The sequence below is a fragment of the Chrysemys picta genome, chromosome 9 (assembly GCF_011386835.1).
Source record: "Chrysemys picta bellii isolate R12L10 chromosome 9, ASM1138683v2, whole genome shotgun sequence".
Classification (NCBI taxonomy): domain Eukaryota; kingdom Metazoa; phylum Chordata; order Testudines; family Emydidae; genus Chrysemys; species Chrysemys picta.
The window spans coordinates 76,726,590-76,740,176 of record NC_088799.1 but is presented as its reverse complement, the minus strand read 5'-3'; the positions used below and the strand labels follow the sequence as shown (position 1 = coordinate 76,740,176).

At 38.6% G+C, this 13,587-nt stretch overlaps 1 long non-coding RNA gene across 10 annotated transcripts in view; it reads right to left on the bottom strand.

Annotated features, from left to right (window-relative positions):
• LOC101935975 (uncharacterized) overlaps window positions 1-13,587 on the bottom strand; it is a 175,797-nt gene that overhangs the window by 99,211 nt on the left and 62,999 nt on the right. For 4 of the 10 annotated variants that reach the window (XR_006175174.2, XR_010590253.1, XR_010590252.1 and 1 more), the window contains exon 3: window positions 9,388-9,475. The exons of the other annotated variants lie outside the window; for them this stretch is intronic. This is a non-coding gene — a long non-coding RNA (uncharacterized LOC101935975). The remainder of the gene's footprint in view (window positions 1-9,387; window positions 9,476-13,587) is intronic. 10 annotated transcript variants of the gene reach the window in all.

The window sequence follows — 13,587 nt, the reverse complement described above, 5'->3', positions numbered from 1 at the left end:
TTTGCATGCTTCAGGTCAGAGTTACATTGGTTTTGTCTGAGACTGAGTCCAGAAACAGAAGGAATCTGTTAAAAAAACAATATTCATAATTGGCTGCATCTATTTTTCTTATTACTTTTTAAAAATCTAAATAATCTTTTTCAGCTCCAGAACACCTTTTGCCTGAGACATTGGAAGAACTTTTTTAAATGTTCATTTAACTCTCTGAGGTAAATGCTTTCATCTCCATTTTTCAGGGCGCAGGATGTGGCTATGTTAACATTGCTACAAGAACCTTCACTTTTCAGTTTCTTGACCTTAGATGACTTCCACTGGGAACCTCAGCATCACACTAACAAAAGGTTTTCTATTTTAATATCTAGTTATTATTGGTTTTTTCAGACTTGTCAGTGCTCTCCTGTTTCTTCAGTCTCTTCACCAACTTTGCAGCCATTTGGTATTTTATGCTGTTTTTTTCATACTGTGCTTTTGCACGTTTCAAGTTTCCAGTCAGACACCAAATACTTTCCTCCTTTTCTACTGCTGTTAACACTATGAGGATCAAACAAACACTAAAGTGTTTTCTCACAAAATAATCATTAAGCATATCTTGTAGTTCAGTTCATGTGACAGCTGAATATTTGCTTCATTAATAAGTAATTTGCAATTAATTCACAGAGTCATTTCTAAAAGAATGTTGTGCTGTCACCATGCTTTTAAAGTGGCAAAACAGTACTTAATTTCTGACAAAACTTCAGTGGAAGTTGCACATGTGTCTCTAAGGGCAAAATTTCACCTTTGATGAGGACTGTCCCGTAGATGCAGGAATACCGATTCCATTCATTTTAATGGAGATTATATATACATCTTCAGCAAAGAATGTATTTATTTAGAAAATTGTATCATGCATTTGGGTGCTTTATATTACCTCATAAAATAATTATTTACAAAATTCAGTTGAAAAGCTTCTATTTAGTAAAAGATCAATAACAGAAGATCCTGTACACTAAATGAGAGACACAACCCCCCACCACAAACTATTCAGCTGATCTACTTTCAGTCAAAAGCTTCAACCAATGATTATGCCTTATGCTGTGCCCTGAAACACAACAAAAGTCCAGCTCAAGTAGGCTCCTGAAAGAGTGGAATCTATAGAGAATGTTCTGCTGCTGGTCACAGAATTTAAAATTTCGGCATCAACAGTGAATGTAACCCGGTGTGGGATATAGTGACAGGGTCATTTTCTTACATTAGAGGTCCTTGGCCATGCCATGCTTTACAGATCATAAATAACACCTTGAATTACACGAAGAAGCAAGTGTGAACAAGTAGCTAGAGCACAGCATGGAGCATTGACAACTTAAGAGATCCATAATAGCTCCATCAATGTGTTTTCAAGGATAATTCCAGATAGAGTGTATTGTATTAATCTAGTCTTTAGGATAAAAAAGTATGGTGATGCATCACATGCTAATGCAAGGTCCACATCAGACAGGAAAGTCACAGTCCGTGGGCCAATCATAGACATTTAATGGCACTGTGTGCCAGAACTAACATTTGAGATTCCAGAAGCAATGTTGAAATCCAATACAACTCTGAGACTGACCCTTATTGACAAACGGGTAGATTTTCAAAGGCAGAAGTGGGAGTTAGGCACCCAACTCTCATTGACTTGCAATGGAAGTTGGGCACCTAACTGCTCTTTGTATCTTTGAAAATCTCCCTCAAAGGCTGGATATCCTCAATAGAAGTCACACTCACTGTGCTAACCTATTCCTTCAGATGCTTTCCCCAACTACGTACATCATTCTTGAGCTGACAGAGGCAGCCAGCGAAGAGAGGCAGTGACAGGCAAGCACATATTAAAAGGTTTTTGAAATGAGTTGGAGTTAGGCACTGAAGGAATTAGGTTTTTCAATGAATATTTAGTGGACTAATCTGAAAGAAAAAAGTACAGAGCAAATCAGGTGTAGGACAAGCAACTAACCACTAAGTGAAACCTGGAGTTTGGGGTCATTGACATAGAAAACAAGCAATTGACTAGTTACGGTGACCTGTTTTCTTCATTATTTATCACTCCCCCAAATTTTGTGTTGTCTGTAAACTTTATCAGTGATGATTTTATGTTTTCTTCCAAGTCATTGATAAAAATATTCAATAGCGTAGAGCCAAGATTAGGTGGTCTATTGGTCTGATCCAGTATAGCAGTCCTTATTTTCCTACATCATTTCCATCTACTTTCAGTTTACTCAGTTTGGTGAGTCAGCAAAACTTTGTAAGCAGTGATATAAAAGGGTGCTGACATCTAACAAACCAGTATGGACACTTCTTGTATCTGTAGCTAACACACAAGGAGCTCTTCAACCATAGATCCCAACACCATCATCTCTATGCTAAAACCCCATCTCTGGCCACTAGAGATCAAGGACACTCATGACCTTAAGTAGCAATTACAGCTGATCTCACATCACCTTCTCACTAACCTTCCACTAAAATGGTAGGTTAGACGTTTGCCAGTAATCAGTAATCCCCTAAAGGGGAGATATACAGTACTAAAGCAACAAATCTTTGATCAATAGAGTGGCAGCAATGCAGAAGAGAAAAATAATTCCTTAAAAAGCAAACCACAATAGTTAAAAAAGAATGTAATATAGGAATGAGTAATTGATATCCAGTGATTGCAAAGTTAAGATACTGGCAATACCTACATATTGTATTTGTGAATACATGGAAATGTAATTTGCTGACAATAATTCCACTAAAATGGAAAGATTTTCTAGTTTTAGTTGTGTGGGGGGAAAGAGGACTGTTTGTATTAACCGTTCATTGTAGGCATGAATAGATTTAGCATTAAGCTGGTCAAAAATATTCAACTTTTTAATTTTTCAATAAAAAAGGGTGCAATTTTCATGAAAATTGTAGTGAAAAATTTCCCAATTTTTCAAGCAACTGTAGCTTAGCAGTATATACTATATGTCCATAAACATGTTTATAGGAATCCTGAAATATTCATCACTTTAATCTCTTTAACAGAGACTCACTAGAATTTCTTGTTCCGATATTTATCAAGAAGAGCTGGTTAAAATTAATATTTCAAAAACCAATACAGTACCATAATTTAATAGCTAGAAAATATTAAAGTTTCATAAATGTATCTATAAATTTATCAAACCTGAAAAACTGGAAACAGTCAGCTATTCTTTATCCACCATTAATATACGGTGCATTGTTACATAGTGACTTCAACCATAAAATGTTGTTTTGTATGTCCTATGCAACAAATGTTACAAGATTGTGTGCAATTTACAACCTCATAGCCTGACCCAGTTCCCAGTGAAGACAACAGAAAGAAGACCACTAATTCCAATGGGAGCTGGATCAGGCTCTGTCTGCAGAAACAGTACATCCCCAACCACATTTTCAGTGGAGGAAAAGACCCTATACTATGTTATATTCTTGATCTTTCAGTGGGAAATGAGCATAAATGTATGAAGGACAAAAACTGAGCATACGTTAGAAATAAAATATACTTCCAAGTAGAAATTACGAGATTATTAAATACTCTGAGTAAACCTACAAAATGCTAGCGATATAATGAAATTGCACAAATACACTTCCAAATCCAATTATAACAATGGAGCAGTGATTATATAGTTGCTTTAACAGTTAAAATAAAATATGTTACTAGATAAATGTTTGTACTAGAAAGACATTATTAGATTTTCTTGCATTTATCCACTGTAGTGTGCGCCACCAGCCCTTGAAGCCAGGGACAGATAGAAAATAACAGAGGAGGGAGATTGAGTTCACTTGCTAAATATAGCTAGTAACAACTGAGATATTTCAACTAGAAAGGATAAATAGAGAGATACCAGATACCAGTACATGACTTGCACAACAAATCAAAATACTGCCTCTTCTTTACACTCAGAGCTCCACCAGAATTAGTACATTTTAAAACAACCAGATCATGGCACAAATAAAACCGAAAAGGACTCAATGAAGAAAGTCAAAACATCCCAGAGAAAACAAAAGAATACCAATAAAGAACCAATTATTCCAACCATCAATATTCCTCAGTAGACTGATGGGCAGAAAGATACATAGAGTAAGATAGAAAGAATACAATGATGCCTATCATTTAACAGAAAAGTGATACCTTTCTGGAACAGGTGGGAATGGAGTCACTTTGTTTATTTGAATAGTCACTTGATGCAAATCCATCATGTCAAAGAATTAACATTTACTTTAAAATGTAAATGTTTTCAAGCTTGTAAATATTCTGGAAGCTCATTTAAATCTGAAGCAAGCTAGAAAAAGCAGAAATACATGCCCTTTTTTACAACTGTTTCATTTCTGATTTAAAAGTAAAATAATTCATCTCCTGTTCGCTTGCTCTGTCTACTCTTTGCAATTTTTAAATTGTCTGATGTGATTACTTTAAATTTAGGGCTTGTGTGAAGAAAAGGGAAGTTACACATAAAAGTTGCCAGGTTATTTGAAGAAAGCCGACGTCACTTTCCACAAAGCAATACATAGTTTTTACTTTGTGTCTTTCTGTTTCTCTTCTCCTTCTGTTCCTATACTCAATCCCATCACTACTCTTTGCCTCTGGAAAAAGCAGGATTAATTTAACCAACATGTTCATGACAATCAATTTTATTTTTTCTTATTATGTAACCACCAATTCATTCAACACAGGCCATGTAACATTCTTCAGATGGTAATGATGACTTTTTGGTCACACACTCACCTGGGCCAGAAGAAATTAATGCTCAGACTTCAATAACAAGGTCAGATACTCTGGTAATTATAAATATACAGATATGGACAGATTAGATAGACTTCATGTCCCTTTCCCAGTCTCTATGAGCTACCCAATCTCCTAAGCCTCAAGGGCTCTTCACTTTCTCAGAGTATATATGACATGCTAAAAACATAAAAGGAAATCCTGGTTGCAACATGCTGAGCTGGCTGTTGAGGATTTCCATGGGGACAGAGGAAAATAGTCCCCGCAACAAGACAAGGAATGGCTGTTGAGCTGCTCTACAGGCACCTACTCCAACCTTATGACTGAAGTAAGCTTTGTAACCATTTATATCCATATCCTCCTAAGTGGAAGATCAACAGGCAGCGGATCTGGGCAGTGGTTGCTCAGCAGGCCTGTCCTGTCTTGAACAGCTGGTGCAGTTGGCAACTAGGAATGGACCTGGGCTATGTAGTGCACTGGTGGGGTACATAGCTTTGTGTAGTCTTCCAAAATTGTTCTGAAATCTCCCCCTCAGGTACCACCTCAGGAAAGCTCATCTTGTACCTTTGGCAGAGAGGGCAGGGTTTGGTGCTGTGTCCCTAAACAACGTGGTAATCTTTGTTATAAACAATAGAAGATTTTTTTAAAAAGCTGCTAGTTAAACAAATTTCACACAAAAGTTCGCTTGAATTAGGTGTTGCTGTACTTGAATATTCTAGGAATTGCAAATCCATTTCCTTCACCTAACACACACCCAACAAATAGCCCTGTGAAATTTTCTTCTGATGCTTTGACAGGCTGATGAACCAGTCTGTTTTCTCCCACCCACCAAAGAGCAACCATTGTACAGAATATCTTTGAGAGCTCTACAGCACTCCCTGACATAAGGGAGTAAGGTTTGTTTTATGTTTTCCTTATGATGGAGTATTCATCTTCAAAGCATCTTACATATGAGTGGGGAGCCTCAGAAGCATAGATGGGGCAATTCAAAGAGTTTTACATGGAACAGGAGGGGGTTCCCCTTCAAAGTTTCAGTCTTGCATCTGCCAGAGAAGAGCAGATTCAAAACCTAAAAGGTCACTGCTCCTAGCTGCAGCAGGTCCTGATATTCAGAAGACTCCAACTAAAAATAAGGGATAGTTATACACTGTGATGACCAAAGTCTCTAGGCAATGTTCTTTCTCTCTCCCTCACACACAGAGCACTGCCTCCCTTTAAAAAAAAATGATAAAAACTGTAGGCGACATAATGGGCTCCAGACAGCTGATCCTCTACCCAAAGCATCCTCTTGGTATGAATATAAACATTTTTGGTATACTGGAGAACTGCACAGCTCTGTTGTTCAAATTACCTTGAACAAGGCAATGGGGTTTAGTTTATGCAAAATGTATGATAAAGAGTAAAGAAATCCACAGATTTTTGATAAATTATTTCAGCTTTAAGTTAAATCACAGGATGGATTTTAATGTATGACACATTGAAGTAATATTCCATGTATTTCCTAAATTATTATTATTACTAGTTGTATTACAATATTATCTAGCACCCATAACTGAGATCAGGGCTCCATTATGCTAGGTGCTGTACAATTACAAAGTCAGAGATAGTCCCTTTCCCACAAATTTACAATCTAAATAGATAATGACAGAGAAATTGAGGGAGAAAGAAAGTATAATTAGCCTGATTTTACACATGGGGAACTGAGGTATAGAGAGATTTAGGATTTGTCTTCAGGCATATTTGCACCAATTTAACCACAGGTGTAATTTAATATCTGCAATTTAATATTTATTTAGTTTGACCAATACAAAAGACTCTGTGGATATTCTTAAAACAATATAAACCGGGTTTATATTAATTTAGCTTAAGCCAATAGGGAACAGATTTAAGCTAAACCAAACAAACCACTCTGAAACTGAAATTAGAGTGTCTACATAGGGTTTTGCACCAGTTTCACTACATTGGTTTATAAATAATTTAAGTTACACCAGTGCAACTTCTCTGTGTAGGCGAGGACTACGTGATTTGCCCAAGGGCATACAGGAAAGTCTGTGGCAAAACCAGAATTTAAACTCAGATCTCCTGAGTTCCAGTTCAGTGTTTTAACAACAAGTACTTTACCCAATTAATTGGAAAGGAAAGGTGAAGTAGTAAAACATCTAGTGGGTTTGGGCTGTATGGATCAGTCAGCTTAGTACAGTAGCCTTTCAGTTTGTGAAAACCTGTTTTCAAACACAGATTAGGTCAAAAGTGAGTTTAGACATCTCATCTTAGTTCTCAATTGCACATATCATAAACTCACAATTTAATATCATGCAATTGGCAGCATCTGCTGTGCAGCTGGCCAGGGTCTGAATAACAATGATGTGGTAAGTCAGGAGTAGTTGCTTTACCAGAGCTGTGTGGAGAAACTGCCACATCATCTCTGTGGTTCAGGCCAACACTATTATCTCCATACTTCTATGAGCACTGAATTCAATGACAAATCTTCACAGAGTTAGTCATTGTTGTCAATAAATCTCAATATTCTTAAGAAGGGTAAGAGATTAACAGAATAGAATCATAGCCTTGATAGACAGACAATCTCACAGCTGTATCCCCATCTTCTCTGGAATGTGTAAAGAATGATCAGTGCCCCCTACCCTTATCAGAAGGTTGGTTTCATCTAAGGGAGTTGTTCCCTTCATTCCAACTTGCACCTCTCTATTCTTGTCACTGCTCAGCTAACATTAGCCACTTCTCTGTCTCGTCATACCATTTCACTACAGTCTGTGAAAAAACAATCTTTGATGTAGCTCCTACCATCTGGAATAGCTTTTCTGTATTTCTCCCCTGCATTAGCTCTCCATCTATTTTCAGTTCTCAGTTAAATATACAGTATCTTTTCTTGCTTCCTTATTACTCTATATTTATCTCTGCCTCCACTATTATTTAATGTTTATTTGTAACTGTTTAATTTAAATCTGTAACACACTTTGGAATACTTTTGGCCTGAATGGCACTGTACCAATATAGCTGAATTATAATATGTGTGAAATACTTTTTTATTTTTTAACTGCAAGTAACATCTTTTAAGTCTTCAACATTGTTTTCATTGTCATATGCTTCATTTACTTCAGTGCTGTCTGTGACATTTCAGATTCAATATATTTACATCAAGTTGGGTTTTTAAAGGTGGACTGTGATGGATCATGGCCTTTTCCTCCTCATATGTAACCTTTGTTCTATCAAATTTTCATTTGCATCTAGAATTGTATATTTATTACTGCTTTAAATTGACTTGTCAAATATCCTAGGACTTGAGGAACAATTCCAATTGTTTAGCATAACTGTAATGACCTCACCACACATTAAGTGGTGGGGGCCATTTTCAGGTTTGTTGGAAGAGGTGAGTTCCTCTTTAAGGGCTAGAGAGCCAGAAAGTGACTTGTAGTGGCAGTTCTGTACCAGGTCAGAGTGTGGACACTGACCCATCCCCCCACACCAGGTGACTGAATGAGACTGGGGGACTATTTAGGTTCACACAGATGCAGGAAGAGCCCTCTTTTACCTAGACCAGGCAGAGCAGCTCCCACCCAGCAAAGTAGTGAAATACCAGGTATGTCATAATCCGCTGTGGACATTACACTAGTCGCTCCTTTTATGGGGGGGTGGGAAGGAATTTTTTCCCCTCATCGCCACATTGGCCAAATCAAGGTGGAGATTTTTCATCTTCCCTGCAGTGGGTTGGCGGCTTTGTTGGGCAGACATGAAAAGGGGGTTCGGCTGTGATGTCACAACTCGTTATGTGAGCATGAGGCAGGTGTCCAGTGCAGGAACTCTGTAGGGAAGCGATACAGTGATAAGATAAAATGGATTGACAAAGGATTTAAAGGAGCTATTCTTTAAAGGAGCAGAAACTGGGGTGAAGGGGTTGAGGCTCCTATGACTGGTACAGCAGGGAGTCAACCCCCTGCGCCTTTATAGTCCCCCCTTTAAACCTCATTTGAGTGGGGAGGGGGGCAAGGCCCAGCAGCAGATTGGCTGGGAACCAGAATGGGTAAAATGGGAGGGCTGAGAGCAGCCCCCTCTCAAGTATATGTAAATGTTATGAAAATATCTGCACTGTAGACTTTTATCTGCTGGGTCCTCCCAGGCATTTAGGAATAAAGTTGCAGCCTAATCAAACCACATCCAGCGTCTCCTGTCCTTTGTCCGGGCCAGCATAGCCAGACAATGTGTTGAATGCATTGCCTATTATCTGTTGCCATATACAGTTTCATTTGCTATCAGATACAGTTGGTATTTCATGAAAGCTGTATAACGATCATATAATTATTTTAACACTACTGAGACACACCATGCCGTATCAAGTTCTTTTAGTTTCTGTTTCCCAATTGATAGATTTCTATCCATATTTTATTCTCACTCTAAGCAACAAGACTGCAAGCCTTCTGACTTTTTCCACAGAAAAGAGCCATCCATTTATGCCCCATGTGGTTCCTGGGTTGTGAAACAACATAAAGCTGCAAATGATGAGCCACACACTATTTTTCTTCCTGCTGTGTGCAATGAAGCCAGAAAGCATCCTCTAAAAAAACTAAGAGATGGCAAACTACCTCAATGTACCTAAATCGCCAACTCTAATAAGGCATTAGAACTATTTTTCCCTTACTTACATTTTTGTCTATGTGGAGCTGATACTCTTTCCTGCTGGGTTCCTTCAGCAAGTCTATAACATTTTCTTTTGCCATGTTGCCTGCTTACCTTTTTAAAAAAAAAAAACATTCTTGAATGTGAATAAAACACAGACCTTTATCATAGAAGCACAAGAATTATTTTGAAAAGAATTGCACATCAATTTATATATTGTATCCAGGGAGTCTGAAACTGAAATAGATATAATGCAGCTAAGAAATAACCATAAGAACAGTATTTTGCAGTCAAACAAAGTGTGAAGTAAAGCATTCCATGTTTTCTTCAAATGAATCTGAAGTTTACTTATTTTATATAAAATTGTATTACACTTCCAATAATTGTATAAAATATTAGTGTAACATGATTAGGAAGTACAAAGGTAAATATAAACTAATTACCTCTTTAGACAATTAGTTTGAAATACTGAGAAACTGAAAAGTCTAAGTCAAGAAAATGATGCAGAGAGCAAATGCAGAAAGAAAGAAGATAAGAAATAGTGTGAAAGAATGAACCATACTAATAATATAAAATCTAGGTGGCCTCATGCTACATTATATCTCAGGATTCCATGATGTCATATCACACACAGAAGCTATATTGGTGACTTGGAGTTACTATGTAACCACAGGACAAAGCACACCATAGGATTTTGTGAGGACATATCACACACATTAACTCAATTAGACTGCGTAATGCTACCATGTAACAGGTCATGATGAAGCTAATTTTGAGCGTTGCTGTATTTTTGAGTCTGGCTATACCCCACACCTCCAAGTCAACACTCTCTACCCCCAGATTTTGGATGGAATGGGAGTAGATTTGCATACATACATCTGAACTCAACCCTTCATTCTGGCTGCTTTTTCCATAACTGCCTACTGCAGTGCTTCTTGCACCATCCTCTGATGCAGTGGCTCTCAACCTTTCCAGATGACTGTACCCCTGGTAGGAGTCTGCTTTGTCTTGCTCCTCACTAAAAACTACTTACTTACAAAATCAGACATAAAAATACAAGTGTCACAGCACACTATTATTGAAAAATTGCTTCCTTTCTCATTTTTACCATATTATTATAAAATGAATCATTTGGAATATAAATATTGTACTTACATTTCAGTCCATGGTATATAGAGCAGTATAAGCAAGTCACTGTATGAAATTTAATTTGTACTGACTTCGCTAGTGCTTTTTATGTAGCCTGTTGTAAAACTAGCAAATATCTAGATGAGTTCAGGTACTCTCTGGAAGACCTCTGCATTCTGCCAAAAGTACGCATAGCCCTGGTTGGGAACCACTGCTCTAATGCATCTCAGGTGGTACTGGCCACTTTTGGGGACAAAATATTGATCCATTATGGCAATTTCTATGTGTCTATACTTTTTAGATTCCAAACCAGAAGGTGCCTGTTTTCTTGGATGCAACCCAAGTCTTATGAGGGCATTTGGTCTTGAGAGATTTCCAAGATTTAGTCTGAAACCTCATGAAATCAAGTCCCAAAAAATCAGCACCCTCAAATCTACACCAAAACCTTGGTCAGGATTCAGTCTAGAACCCAAACCTTGTCTTTGCCAAAACCATATCCAGATTCCAACAGCAATTTCTTTGACCACCTCAGACATATGCATTTACAGAGACATGTACATACACCAGACTACAGGACAGATTCTAATCATGTACATGGGATAACATAGTAACTACAACAGTCTGAATAGGATCAAACTGCCTATGTTTCTTTAGAGTATACATATTTCTATATTGCACATTTATTTATAATCAGAAAAAGGTATTATTCCTCAAATAAGTTAAAAAATCATGACTTGGCTTAACACTCAAATTACACTGGTCTACAATTTTTGAGAAGTCGTCTGCTTCAGAGATAAAATATGCTATTTATTATGTATTTTGATGTGCTGAATTCAAATATGACAATTAAAACAACTGGCTACTGTTTCTAAGATATTTAAGTTTTTACATTTTATGTCTATGTATATTGTGTAGATAGTAGAGTTTTAATCATAAATTGTAAACCTAGGTCTTTTCATGTGTTTATGGTTGCTTTACATGATAATATTTCACCTGTCCTGTTTATGTAACACTTTAAAAATCAGCAATAGGGTTATATAAATAAAATTTATTATGAAACAAAAGGCAAAAAACTATTGTGTACATAGTTTAGTCCTATTCAGTGTCTACTCGGCGCTTCTTGGCTTGTCTCTTGTATTCATTAAATGGAGCATCTCTTGTCACTGTCCAGCAATAGTCTGCAAGCATTGATGGGCTCCATTTGCCCTGATAGCATTTCTCCATTGTTGCAGTATCCTGGTGAAATCGCTCGCCGTGCTTGTCGCTCACTGCTCCGCAGTTCGGTGGAAAAAAATCTAGATGAGAGTGCAAAAAATGTATCTTTAGTGACATGTTGCAACCAAGGGCTGGTCCCCACTTAGTCCGGACTTCGGACTAAGGTACGCAAATTCAGCTACATTAATAACGTAGCTGAATTCGAAGTACCTTAGTCCGGACTTACCGCGGTCCAGACGCGGCCGGAAGTCTCCCCCCGTCGACGCCGCGTACTCCTCTCGGCGAGCTGGAGTACCGGCGCCGACTGTGAGCACTTCCGGGATCGATCCGGGATCGATTTATCGCGTCTTAACCAGACGCGATAAACCGATCCCAGAACATCGATGGCGTGCCACCGGACCAGCCGGTAAGTGAAGACTAGGCCCAAGGCTTTTGTAGGCCTTGAGGAGGTTTTCCACCAACAACCTGTAGTTGTCTGCCTTGTTGTTTCCGAGAAAATTTATTGCCACTAACTGGAAGGCTTTCCATGCCGTCTTTTCCTTGCCACGCAGTGCATGGTCAAATGCATAATCTCGAAGAAGTTCACGGATCTGAGGACCAACAAAGACACCTTCCTTTATCTTAGCTTCACTTAACCTTAGAAATTTTCCACAGAGGTACTTGAAAGCTGCTTGTGTTTTGTCAATGGCCTTGACAAAGTTCTTCATCAGACCCAGCTTGATGTATAAGGGTGGTAACAAAATCTTCCTTGATTCAACAAGTGCTGGATGCTGAACACTTTTCCTCCCAGGCTCCAATGACTGTCGGAGTGGCCAATCTTTCTTGATGTAGTGGGAATCTCTTGCACGACTATCCCATTTGCAGAGAAAACAGCAGTACTTTGTGTATCCAGTCTGCAGACCAAGCAAGAGAGCAACAACCTTCAAATGGCCACCAAGCTGCCACTGATGTTGGTCATAGTTTATGCACCTCAAAAGTTGTTTCATGTTGTCATAGGTTTCCTTCATATGGACTGCATGACCAACTGGAATTGATGGCAAAACATTGCCATTATGCAGTAAAACAGCTTTAAGACTCGTCTTCGATGAATCAATGAACAGTCTCCACGCATCTGGATCATGAACGATGTTGAGGGCTGCCATCCCACCATCAATGTTGTTGCAGGCTACAAGATCACCTTCCATGAAGAAGAATGGGACAAGATCCTTTTGACGGTCACAGAACAAGGAAACCCTAACATCACCTGCCAGGAGATTCCACTGCTATAGTCTGGAGCCCACAGCTCTGCCTTACTCTTGGGTAGTTCCAAATCCCTGACAAGGTCATTCAGTTCACCTTGTGTTAGGAGGTGTGGTTCAGAGGAGGAGGATGGGAGAAAATGTGGGTCCTGTGACATTGATGGTTCAGGACCAGAAGTTTCATCCTCTTCCTCGTCTGTCTCAAGTGAGAATGATTCTGGTGCATCAGGAACCGGCAGTCCTTCTCCATGGGGTAGTGGGCGTATAGCCGATGGAATGTTTGGATAATGCCCAGTCCACTTTTTCTTCTTTGACACACCTTTCCCAACTGGAGGCACCATGCAGAAGTAACAATTGCTGGTATGATCTGTTGGCTCTCTCCAAATCATTGGCACTGCAAAAGGCATAGATTTCCTTTTCCTGTTCAACCACTGGCGAAGATTTGTTGCACAAGTGTTGCAGCATATGTGTGGGGCCCACCTCTTGTCCTGATCTCCAATTTTGCAGCCAAAATAAAGGTGATAGACTTTCTTAACCATAGTGGTTATACTGCGCTTTTGTGATGCACTGTTCACACAAGTACGAAGCATCTCTGCTCACTTTGGCTAAACAGAAATGTGTCCCTTTGCAAAATCAAACACTGAC